Source organism: Hibiscus syriacus, unplaced genomic scaffold (genome assembly GCF_006381635.1).
Source record: "Hibiscus syriacus cultivar Baekdansim isolate YM2019G1 unplaced genomic scaffold, ASM638163v2 tig00110293_pilon, whole genome shotgun sequence".
Taxonomy (NCBI): Eukaryota; Viridiplantae; Streptophyta; class Magnoliopsida; order Malvales; family Malvaceae; genus Hibiscus; species Hibiscus syriacus.
Window position 1 is genome coordinate 101,664 of NW_024062665.1, and position 12,853 is coordinate 114,516.

A 12,853-nucleotide genomic window follows, 5' to 3' on the forward strand; every position below is an offset into this window, starting at 1 on the left:
TTAAAAAAAGTAACATTATAAATGTTAATATTATTAATAATTTAATTTTAAAATTTTAAATATATTATTTTTTTAGAGTAGTTAGCAAACTTTTCAAGTTGAGTATTAAGTAGCTCATTTTGACTTGTTAAAAATTCGATATGAGTTCGAGCTCGAGCTTGAGTCCATTTGATTCAAGTGGTGATCGAACTTTGACCGAATCGATCTTGAATAACTCGCGATCTATCTCGTCTCATTTACAACCCTACTTCACTTACAAACGACAATGCCTTAGAATACTATTTAAAAAATCACCTCAAAATATAAAAAAAATAATTTAAAAATAATTTTGAATCCACATTTTTATTGTGTTTTTTAAAGTAATATCAAACAGGTAAGTGTCAGCATTAAAAAAAACGATACTAATCTACTTGATCACAATTTAACATCAACTAACCGGAATTATTAGCGATTTAATGTCTAATGATATAATTGAAATGAAAATAAAAATTCAGCGTTATAATTAAAAAAATCAAAAAAATCAAAAAAAATCAATGATATATACGATACAATGCCTAAAGTTACATGCTCAAGAGGAAAATGTTATCTCAACAAATTTTACTGACCGTTGCACAAAAGCCAGAAGTGTGATGCCATATTACAGGCATTGTTCTTGTATGTTCAAGAAATCTCATATAATGAGCGACAACAGCATCAACAACCCGATATGGCAGAGCGTATTTCTTCTCCAAAAGAAGCTTTATAAAATAACTGCAACAACTTACCAAAAACGTTACGGTTTGTAAGAAAAAGCACTAAAAAATGAATTGTTCCTTCTCTTGCAAAAGGAAACAGGACATATCAACAATGGATCCAGATCATGGAACCATTAACCTTAAAACTTGTTCCTCCTACTACAACCCCCATTTTTTGCTTCAACAAGAGCATGTACGTCATTTTTCATTCAGGCAAGTATTTCTTCTTATTGTTTTTGACTTTATGCTGATTTTGTATATGTGAAAACTATTTATTATTTATTTTAAATTTTTTTTATATTTTAATAATAATAAAAAAACCACCTCGCACATAATAATAATAATAAAATAATTTAGAATGACTAAAACAGGAAAACAGGAGTAGTTCGAAAGTTTAGTGATTAAATTAGAAAAATTAAAAGTATACTGAGTGAAATAGGTCAGAAAGTAAAATTTAAAGAGGAATGGTGTAGTTTACCGTAAACAAATATCACGTTTATGTATTAGTGCTAGAAACAGAGGCTTTTCAGGCGAAATATGTTTTCAACCCCTTAAATAATCCGCTTATCCTAAATCTAAAGAAGAAAAAAACGCATAACCTAAATCGAAAATCAAAATCCCTCGAGCTCAAACCAAAGCAGCGTTGTCTCTCTCTCTCTCTTGTCCGTCTCTCCTGCCGTAATCGCCGTCTGCAGATATTCAAAACTCAGAAAATCATATTGGGCGACACTTGCATTGTGCCAATATTACTCCGTCAGTCTTCTCTTTCCTTCTTTTCCCCACTTGTTTGAAGCTTTTGATCTATTCTTGAACTTGTTGCCTTTGAATTTTATTGATTTCGGTCTAGAACCGTTTGACATGACGCGATTGGGAAACATTGCTCGATCTTTCTGTAGATCGGGGGGTATTATTATTGTTCTTCTTCTCTTTCTTTCTTTTTTTTGTTGAAAATTTTCATTTATATATAACTTAATTTTTCTTGTGTTAATTCCTATATCAAATCCGACTGGTTACTTTGTAGCTTATCCGTACAAAACGTATGAATTTATTCAATTTTCTGTTTTTTTTTAATTCAACTTTTTTCGGATATTTGCAATTTTCAGGGTTTTGTTTATTTGATTAATCCAAGCCCTTAGATTCATGATCTAAGCGTTCTCGAGTCCAAAAATATTGCTTCATGATCCAAGTCCTTAGATTCATGATCTAGAAAATGTGGAAGATGGTTCTGGAATTGGGAATTGAGAATTGTATGAAGTTAAGTAAATTGAGATCCTCTGCAAGTGTGAATATTTTTAATCCTGCTGGTGATGGTGTAGTCAGTATTTGGCCTTTCGGCTTCTGGTGATTTGAGTTTGTTGAAGTAGCAGCTGATTGATTCTTAATCAACGAATCAGATGGCGATAGCAGGGGCAGGTCAGCTTAATCTGCATGAGTCGCCCTGTTGGGGATCAAGAAGCGTAGATTGTTTTGAAAAACTTGAGCAAATCAGCGAGGGTACATACGGGTTCGTTCTGCTTCCCCCCTTCAATTTAGGGTTTTTGTTTGTTTCACTACCCATTCTTACATTGTTTGTTGCGATTTCTCTTTACTTAATAACCATTCATTGCCAATTTAATTCAATTAGTAGTACTATATGTTTTTGCAGCCAAGTTTACATGGCCAGGGAAATAAAGACTGGTGAAATTGTTGCTTTGAAGAAAATTCGCATGGACAATGAGAGAGGAGTATGTTCTCACTTATATACAATTATACATATATTTTTCATTTCGTTAAAAAATAACAACAACTAACAATTATTCTTTCTTAAAATACTTGTTCAGTTTCCCATAACCGCTATTCGTGAAATTAAAATTTTGAAGAAGCTTCATCACGAGAATGTAATTAAGCTCAAAGAGAGTGTTACTTCTCAGGGTAATTACCCTGGCTCGCTACTTTGCAATTGTCCCTTCTGATTCTAATGAATTTATTTATGTTATAGCTCATACTTCTTAATTTTTCTCCTTTCCCCTTTCCTATACATTTTCTGGGTTTGTATTATTTTTAATTGTAGGTGCAAAGGACGAGCAGGGGAGACCAGGCAAGTGCTGTCCAATTCCTATTAACAATGTTATCACCTCACGATTGATCTTTTCTATTGGATGACTCTTTTCTTTTTTTGCATTATAGAAGCTAATAAGTATAAAGGTGGAATCTATATGGTTTTTGAATACATGGACCATGATTTGACTGGCCTTGCTGATAGACCTGGGATGAAATTTACAGTTTCCCAATTAAGGTAAACCATTTTATAGGCAGGAAAGGAGGGAAAAACACTCTGCATTCAATCATTAAATTTTATTCTTCTAATTATGGTACTTTTTCTTCTAGCGTACATGAGGCAACTTCTTACTGGGCTTCACTATTGTCATGTAAATCAAGTACTTCACCGTGACATCAAAGGTTCTTAACTACATACCTGATATTCCCATATTAAATATGATGTTGTCCCTTCTTTTAAACCTAAAGAAAGGCTCTTTGTTCATTGCTGCAGGCTCAAATCTTCTTATAGACAATGAGGGTAACCTGAAGCTTGCCGATTTTGGTCTTGCTCGTTCATTCTCAATGATCACAATGCAAACCTTACAAACCGTGTTATTACTTTATGGTACAGGTATGTGTTTTTACTCCCTGGGTTAAAGTGTATGCTAATAACCTATGATTGTATTTAAAGAAAAACAAAGTAATATTAATTGATGCAGCATTTACCTTTTATTTTGGTTCATTTTCTTAGACCTCCGTAGCTGCTTCTTGGAGCTACCAAGTATAGTCCAGCTGTTGATATGTGGTCTGTTGGTTGTATCTTTGCTGAGCTCCTGCATGGGAAGCTTATATTTCCTGGCAAAGATGAGGTTAGTTGCTTTACATTCGATTAAGTGATTGAATTTTATAGGAAGATAAGGCATAATTGAAGGTTGTGATTTCTTATGAGTTAAATGTCCCTTGAATATCTAACCCGAATAGTAGAGTCCTTGTTCCATTGACAGCTGAGGTCTTCTTTGATGGTTGTATAGTTTTCTGGTCAATTTTATTTTATTGCTTGCTTTTATAAGTTTCTAAAGTTCTTACCTCAGAACCTGAGCAAAGCTCTTGAAGAGGAAATTGGAAGAATAACTTTGGGTAAGGGATGGCAAAGAACTTGAAACTGCTGGGTTCCAACCCACTTGACGCAGTAGGGGCGGATTCTTTTTGGAGATTGGGTTGAGCCGGGCGGGTTCTGGTCTAGCTTTTATTGAAATTTTAGAGGTCAGTTCGAGTTTAGCTATAATGCGCCCTGCCTCTCCTTTTAATTTATAAGTAGTTTTTTCTTAATATTTTTAAATTACAATTTCTTAATTTTATAGGATTTATAACACTTTTTTAGGGTATTTTATAAATGTTTTTATTGCAATTTTCATAATTTCATAATATTTATAAATATATTTATTTTATAGCCGAGGTCTTCTTTGATAGTTGTATAGTTTTCTGGTCAATTTTTATTTTATTGCTTGCTTTTATAAGTTTCTAAAGCTCTTACCTCAGAACCTGAGCAAAGCTCTTGAAGAGAAAATTGGAAGAATAACTTTGGGCAAGAGATGGCAAAGAACTTGAAACTGATGGGTTCCAACCCACTTGATGCTATAGGGGCGGATTCTTTTGGAGATCAGTTGAGCCAGGCGGTCCGGTCTAGCTTTTTATTGAAATTTTAGAGGTCGGGTCGTGTTTAGCTATAATGCGCCCTGCCCAACCTTTTAATTTATATCTAGTTTTTCTTAATATTTTTAAATTACAATTTCTTAAATTTATAGGATTTATAACACCTTTTTTTAAAAAAATCTAGGGTATTTTATAAATGTTTTTATTACAATTTCATAATTTCATAATATTTTAAATATATTTGATTTAATTTTATAAAAGCTACCTTAACATAAAACTTTTGTTAACTTTCGGATTGGGTCGGAGTTGGCGAAATTGCTTTGGAGTTCAGGTCAAAGTCTGGAAAATCGTTTTGGGGTTCAGGTCAGGTGCTAATGTACTAAATAAAATATGTTTTGGATTTAGGTATTTTCAGAGTGGAGTCAGGTTGGGTTTGGGGTGGGCAAATACCACCCCTCCCATTTCCGTTCCCATCCCTAATTTGGGGTGGGCGAAATTACTGTTTTATTTGTATAACCTTGTCAACAGTTTGTTGAAGTTATGAAGTTTGAAAGTAGACCTTACAAGTTTTATCAGTATTGTGTTTGTGTTAAACTCTCTTGAAATATACTCCCTAGACACGTACACACACATGTTGCTGAGCCAAAACCGAAATCATGTTTGAATACATTTAAGCCGACACATTTGCATATTGGAAGGTTTTCCATTTTCGTACAACTTTAATCTGGTAATTGCTTGCAAGATTCCAGTATGAAATGCTATATTTGAATTGTTGCAGCCAGAACAATTAAATAAGATATTTGAACTTTGTGGAGCACCAGATGAAGTTAACTGGCCCGGTGTTTCTAAGATCCCTTGGTATAACAACTTCAAGCCAACAAGGCCAATGAAGAGACGTCTCCGAGAAGCTTTAGGCAGTAAGTTCACTTACACCGCCTTATAGCACACTTTTCCCCCCTTGAGAAGATTTTAGAGTCAAAAAGGATAGGGTGAATCCGGGAACTGATCCTGGGCTGGTGGGTCTTGTACCCTTGTACCCTCCTGGGGTGTCATGTGCCTGAAACTTATATATAGACATTTGTCTACTTATGGTATGTGTGATATTATAAACTTCAATTTGTGTTTACGGTGTAATGTTTATCCCGTCGCTTACATATTTGTCAATTTGTAATAGTTTTGACCGTAATGCTTTGGAATTGTTGGAGAAGATGTTGACTCTTGATCCATCTCAGGTACCATTTGATATTTTTTTTCTGCTTTACATTCATTTATGCTTTGCTGGAATCAAAGGATTCTTCTATGTGCTTCAAGCGATCTTTCACTTTAAATCATAACCATCGAGTCTCGACTTATTCTCAAGGTTTCATTTGTATAGGAATTGTTTTGCTCTGGATCCGGTTTAATAACGTATAACCGTTTTGATTAAAATGATTGGTTGAATGGAGGAAATAAGGAAATTGGTGTAGTTTTCTATAGATATTATTTGACCTCTCTAGATGTTCCAAAGTTAGCAGCTAGTTTGATGTGATTCTGTTCTCTTTGTTTAATACGTAGAGAATATGTGCCAAGGATGCACTTGATGAGTATTTCTGGACAGACCATTACCATGCGATCCAAAGAGGTTTGCTTGGATTTCCCCTTTTCTTGTAACTTCATATTTTTTTTCTTCTGATTTTTATCAGTTATGTATGGTTTCCGTTTGGTTCAGCTTGCCCAAATATGAATCATCACACGAGTTCCAGACCAAGAAAAAGCGCCAGCAACAGCGACAACACGAAGAAAAGGCCAAACGACAGAAATTACAGCATTCACAGCCTCATGCCGGCTTCCGCCAATTCAATCGGGGCAAGCACACGCACAAATGAGACCTGGACCTAACCCACCCCTGCATGGTTCTCAACCGCCAGTTGCTGCAGGGCCTGGCCACCATCATGGGAAGCCTCGTGGACCTGCAGGTGGTCCAGGGAGGTACCCTGCAAATGGAACAAATGGGGGATTCAACCACCAAAATCATGGCGGAGGTTATAGCAGTGGGCCATATCCACCACAAGGTCGGGGGGCACCCTATGGCTCCAGTGGTATGCCTGGTGCTGGTCCGAGGGGAAGTGGGGGTAGTGGTTATGGAGTTGGAGCTCCCAATTACTCTCAAGATGGGCCTACGGAAGTTCTGGTGCTGGACGTGGCTCTAACATAATGGGTGGAAACCGCAATCAACAATACGGCTGGCAACAATGAAGTTGTGATTTGATATCAATGTAGAATCAATGGCATGGTATCTATACTCGAAAAATATTATTATAAGAGCATTATATATATATATATATATATATATATATATAGAGGCAAGATCCAATTACATATTTTTTTTTTAGTTTTACACATTTTTAGAATTGTTGAATGATTGAATGAGGAGAAATTAAAGGTTGAGATTACTAATAAGGAATGTGAAGATATTTATTGGGGAAAAATAAGTTAATCTTATCCAACGATCTTAAAAAGATATAAAACTAAAAAGTTTTACACTAGGTGTAAATGGATTTTAATTCATATATATAATCTTTAAAGGAAATAACTAAAAAAATTCTTTTAAGTATTTTGAGATAATAATAAAGTAGTATTTGTTCAAAATCTTTGTTATTCATTAATTATACATACAATTTGTAGATACATATTATAAACTTAGATCGGAAGAATAATATTCTTTTTACTATCGAGAAAGTTCAATGTGTTCCACTAAAAAATATTATTAAAATGAATATTCGTGTTCATGTTATAGGTTTTCCTTTTTAGACATGGAAGCGTTGTTGTTTTATTATATTTTAGTAATCGCAGATTAAATCTATCTTAACAATCTAAATTATATTTACAAGAGCTAAATCCAATAAAAATGCATACATTTTACACTTCACCAGCTTGTGATATTATTAAATATTAACGTCATCATTATTTCTGGCCATATGTTTGTATATAAAATAAATAACAGAGTCTAAAATAGTGTAACGCTGAGTTCAAATCGGTGGAAGGTTGGGGAGTGATTTGGAGGAACAAAGGAAATCGCATTAGCTGCATGCTACCTTATGTTGAAGAAGATGATGAAAAAATGAATAAAGAGAATGAGGGCAGTAAAGTTTTGAAGAAGATGATGAATAGAGGCGAAGGAGATTGAAAGAATGTGGGATAGTGACGATATCAGTGATCCAACCGACATCTTTCAATTTTAAAGAAGATAGTTTTTAAGCGTAGGTTTTTTTTTTATAAAAAAAAATTATCTTGTCATGTCATGTTCTCTTAACGATAGTTGAGAACAATTATTTTAAGAGAAAATAACTTCAGTGATTAAAAATCCCAGATAATATATGATTTTGACCAATATTTTTTGGATTTGAGAAAATGATCAACAAAATCGCAATGTGATCTCTAATTCGCATTGCGATCTCCACTATCGCAAATTCGCGTTGCGATAGTTGAAAATCGCGTTGCGATTTTCCATTTCGCGTTGCGATTTTCCATTTTGCGTTGCGATAGTCTACAATGTCGTTGCGATTTTCTAAATTCGTTGCGATAGTCTACAGTTGTTGTTGCGAAAGTCTACAGTTGTCGTTGCGATTTTCCAAATTCGTTGCGATAGTTTAAAAAAATTTTGTTTCTTAAAAATTTTATCTAAAAAGATAGTATCCGCGCGGACGTGTCAAAGACACGTATTACCACGACCACGACCACGACCACGACCACGACCACGACCACGACCACGACCACGACCACGACCACGACCACGACCACGAGACGGACGGCGGCGGCGCGCGAGAGTCCCCTTTGTTCTCTATCACTCAACAAGGAAATGGGAAAGCAAAGCCTTAAATACCATTCCCAATAATATTTCCAATACTATGTGGGATTTGAGCATTACCAACACTTGTTCCCAATACTATGTGGGATTGAGCCTTAAATAGTGATATTATTTTTGAATGTTTTGCTTAAAATTGCAATAATCGCGATTGATTGTAGATTGACTTTTAATTATGACATATTTATTCGTATAATACTAATGCAATTGGTTGTTGATTCAGTTGTTTTAAGGTGCATGATTGTTAATTGTTTCCTGAATAATCACATTGTATTGGAAACAAGTGTTGGTAATGCTCAATCCCACATAGTATTGGAAACACTATTGAGAATGGTATTTAAGGCTTGGCTTTCCCACTTACTTGTTGAGTGATAGAGAACAAGGGGGACTCTCGCGCGCGCCGCCGCCGCCGCCGCCGTCTCGTCTCGGTCGGTCGGGTCGTGGTCGGGTCGGGTCGTGGTCGTGTCGTGGTCGTACGTGTCTTCGACACGTCCGCGCGGATACTATCTTTTAGAGAAAATTCTTAAGAAACAAAATCTTTTTTTTAACTATCACAACGAATTTTCGCAACGAATTTGGAAAATCGCAACGACAACTGTAGACTATCGCAACGCGAATTGGAAAATCGCAACGCGAAACTATCGCAACGCGAACTGCGCAACGCGAAATGGAAAATCGCAACGCGATTTTCAACTATCGCAACGCGATTTTCAATTATCGCAACGCGAAATGCAACGCGAATTTGCGATAGTGGAGATCGCAATGCGAATTAGAGATCGCATTGCGATTTTATTGGTCATTTTCACAAATCCAAAAAAAATTAATCAAAATCGTATATTATCTGAGATTTTTATTTTCTTTTATTTTAATGAAAGTGCATTAAAGATACAGTGATTGCATTAGAAGTTTTAAAAGTACAATATGGTTTAAACCAATATTGATTATATTGTAGTTCACTCTTCATTGCTCACTATTTTCAGGATTGTCGATTGTAGACCGTTGATCAAGGGAGCATTATTACTATAGAAGTTTAGCACCTCATCCCAGAGTACAATAATGGTATTGGGCATTTGTATTAATGTGGACCTAACTAAGTTTGTCTTAAGTCTGAATATATTTTAAACTACGATTTATTTTATTTCAAATTACACGAGTCGGAATCCCACTTTTATATTTAATTGTTTTAAGTCACGTGGTATTATGAATGATAAATTTATATTAAATAAGTTGGGTCCTCGAAATGTTAAGATTTTATGATTTTGAATCATGCTTCGCTCGAAATGTTAAGATATTATAATTATTTTATTAACAAAAGTGATAGTTGAAAATTGACAAGTTTTATACAGAATTATTTTGAACTTGAATATTTAAAAGTTTTTTTCTCTCTCAAATATATGTATTTTAAAAGTATGAGGTGACTGATATTAGTCAACTTAATCTTATTTCATAATATAATATATTTTTAATAATAAAAATTAATAGTTATTAATTCATAACACCAAACAAAGTCAACTTAATATTTATAGGAATAAAATAAGATATTCTTTAAAAATTTAAATAAATGAACTAAGTGCTACAAGCTAGTGGATTGGGCTATGTAGTGGGCCTTATATTATTAATATGAAAAGGATAGGTGAAACAGATGAAGCTTGTGATCCTATAGGGTGGGTCGAATGAGGAATAAGAGCAGTTTCTTCTGGTAAAAACCAGTACCATGCCTTTGATATCAAAAGAATGGCAGCAACATTATTTGCGGTGATGATTCGTATATTGTATGGTATTTATGTATTTGTATTATACAATGATGGTGGACGTGCAGTGCTGGCTGATTCTCGTCTGTCCTGGACCCCAAATTGTTTTGATTTCCGAAACCCATGTGAAGAGCATATTGGCGTTGCTTTGGACTATACTATGGATGCATCCCTCCATGTGATTTAAATGTATATTTTACTATACTTTAAGCACAAAATACTCGTAAAGTTTGAGGCTTTAACTCCACTTATATGCTTCCTTCGATGTTAAGTATTTGCGCATATCTGGCTTTGCTACCCAAATCATGCCCCTTTTAAGTTTAGCTAGTTATCGTAGGGTTTAGATTTATAAGCTGAAAAATAGGGACGAAAGTAAGATTTTTTTAACAGGTGAATTTTTAAAATTTTAGAGGAGGTGAATTATAAATTCTAGAGGGATAAAAACAGATTTTTAATTTAAAATTAACAAAAAAATATCTAAAATATATATTAATTTAAAATTTTCGAGGGACGACTTTCCCATTCACCCCTTCAGTTCATCCCTGGTGAACAACACTAATGTGTTTTATTTTTCTATTTTGTTCGTGTAAATACATATCTTCGATATGTAAGTATATTTTATTTTTTTGAGACAAAAATTCATATATATATAATAATTCTCATATAAATAAACAAAAGAATCACGTTTCATCCATCAAAAGAATATCACAATTCAAAATAATAACGAGTATTGTAATTGTTTAATTATGATTTTCCTTTTATTAGACCTTTACTTATTGTATATTCTGAAAGCATGATTTAGCTTCCAATTGTTTGATTTGCGAGATTAGGGGTATATATATATTACGGGATTTTGTTTATCTAAAAATTTATAAGGAACATTATTTTTTATTAATATGAGGTAAATAAAAGATAGTATTTGTTTAAAGATAACTCTCAATCATTTCACATTGAACGCTCATACTCCTGACAATCATAATGCTTGAACTCGTGACCTTAAGGAATAATAATAATTCCTTTATCAGTTGAACATTATTAAATTATGTTTGTAGAAATGTTTAAGCTTGTGTGGTATAATTTTATTTATTTTTGAATAGTTTAAATGATTATAAAATAATATTTGTTCGTAATTTTACTTAGTCATTGATAACTTATACATTATATAACACAACTGCTTGAATTAAAAACTTTAAGAAAGAATAATATTTCTTTAATCATTGATGTGATTCAACGAGTTTATGTGGGATAATTTTAGCTTAACTGTTGATAAATTGAGATGATTTATTGTTTAAATACATAGTTTATAGTTTATGTTAAAATATATAAAAATAATATCGTAAAACAATAATTGAAACATTACTCAAAACAAGGATATTATAAATAAAAATTGTTTATATTTGGTATTGGATATGAAATTAAGGCAAGAGAAAATACAATTTTAACTATTTTTTTGGATTTGTAAAAATAACCAACAAATTCACAACTCGAACTCCTATTTCGCAACTCGAACATGAAATTTTCGCAACGCTAATGACTGATATAGGTAAACACAACTATTCGCAACGCGAATTTGAATTCGCAACTCGAACATGCAATTAGAACATGGAAATTTCGCAACGCTAATTACCGATATAGGTAAACACAACTATTCGCAACGCGAATTTGAATTCGCAATTCGAACATGAAAATTTTCGCAACGGTAATTACCGATATAGGTACACACGGTAGAAAAAATCCGGTCAAAAATCCGAATTCACCAATTTGAAAACTGAGTTGCGAATTTGACAAATTCGTGTTGCGAAATGTAAAATCTCGCCTCTTAAAGAAAATATAATTTCGACAGTTCGTTTGTTTGGTTAAAGTTACATGAACGAACGAACATGAACATACCCTCGTTCGTGTTTGTTCAATTCATTTACTGGCGTAGGTTTAGTGAGCGATTCATACGTGGACTTAGCAACTGGGATATCTCAGGTTGAAAACTACTCCAGTGCATTTTATGTCCTTTAATTTTTTTTAAGAGCGAGATTTTACATTTCGCAACACGAATTTGCCAAATTCGCAACTCAGTTTTCAAATTGTCGAATTCGGATTTTTACCGGATTTTTTCTACCGTTTTTACCTATATGGTAATTGAGTTGTGAAATTGGCGAATTCGATTTGCGAAATTCGCGTTGCGAATAATAGTTGTGTTTACTATATCGGTAATTAGCGTTGTGAAATTCGAGAGTTGCGAATAGCTGTGTTTACCTATATCGGTAATTAGCGTTGCGAAAATTTAAATTCGCGTTGCGAATTTGGAAATTGTATGCGAAAGGAGTTCGCGTTGTGAATTTATTGTTATTTTACAAATAAAAAAAATTGATTAAAATCTATATTATAATGTATTTTCGGTCACTGAAATTATTCTCTTAAGGCAATGGTGTCGGGCGTTAATGGCAGTTAGTTTGTTTGGTTAGAATAATTAGAATCTCTCGTTATTTGGTATTTAGATAAGGCATAATATCAAAAATAGCCCCAATATTTATTAAAATGATCATTTTACCTATTCTTTTTTTAGAGCACTTTAACCCTCAATGTTTTATTTTGGGATTAAAAACTCTTTCTATAGATGAAAATCATTAGTTAACACACGATTAATGCTTCAAAATAGGAGCATTTTTAACTTAAAATAAAAATTGAGGGCTAAAATGTCCCAGAAAAAAGAATAAGGGACAAAGAGATTATTTTATCAAATCTTAGGGGTCTTTTTGTCCTAAAATGTAACGTTAGGGCTAAAATGCTTTAAAAAATAGAATATGAACAAAATGACTATTTTGATAAATATTAGGGGTAATATTGGAATTATCTCT

At 33.4% G+C, this 12,853-nt stretch overlaps 1 pseudogene; it reads left to right on the forward strand.

The window, feature by feature from the left end:
* The first annotated feature begins 1,302 nt into the window (after window positions 1–1,302).
* LOC120116362 lies at window positions 1,303–6,729 on the forward strand (annotated as a pseudogene).
* The last annotated feature ends 6,124 nt before the right edge of the window (window positions 6,730–12,853 follow it).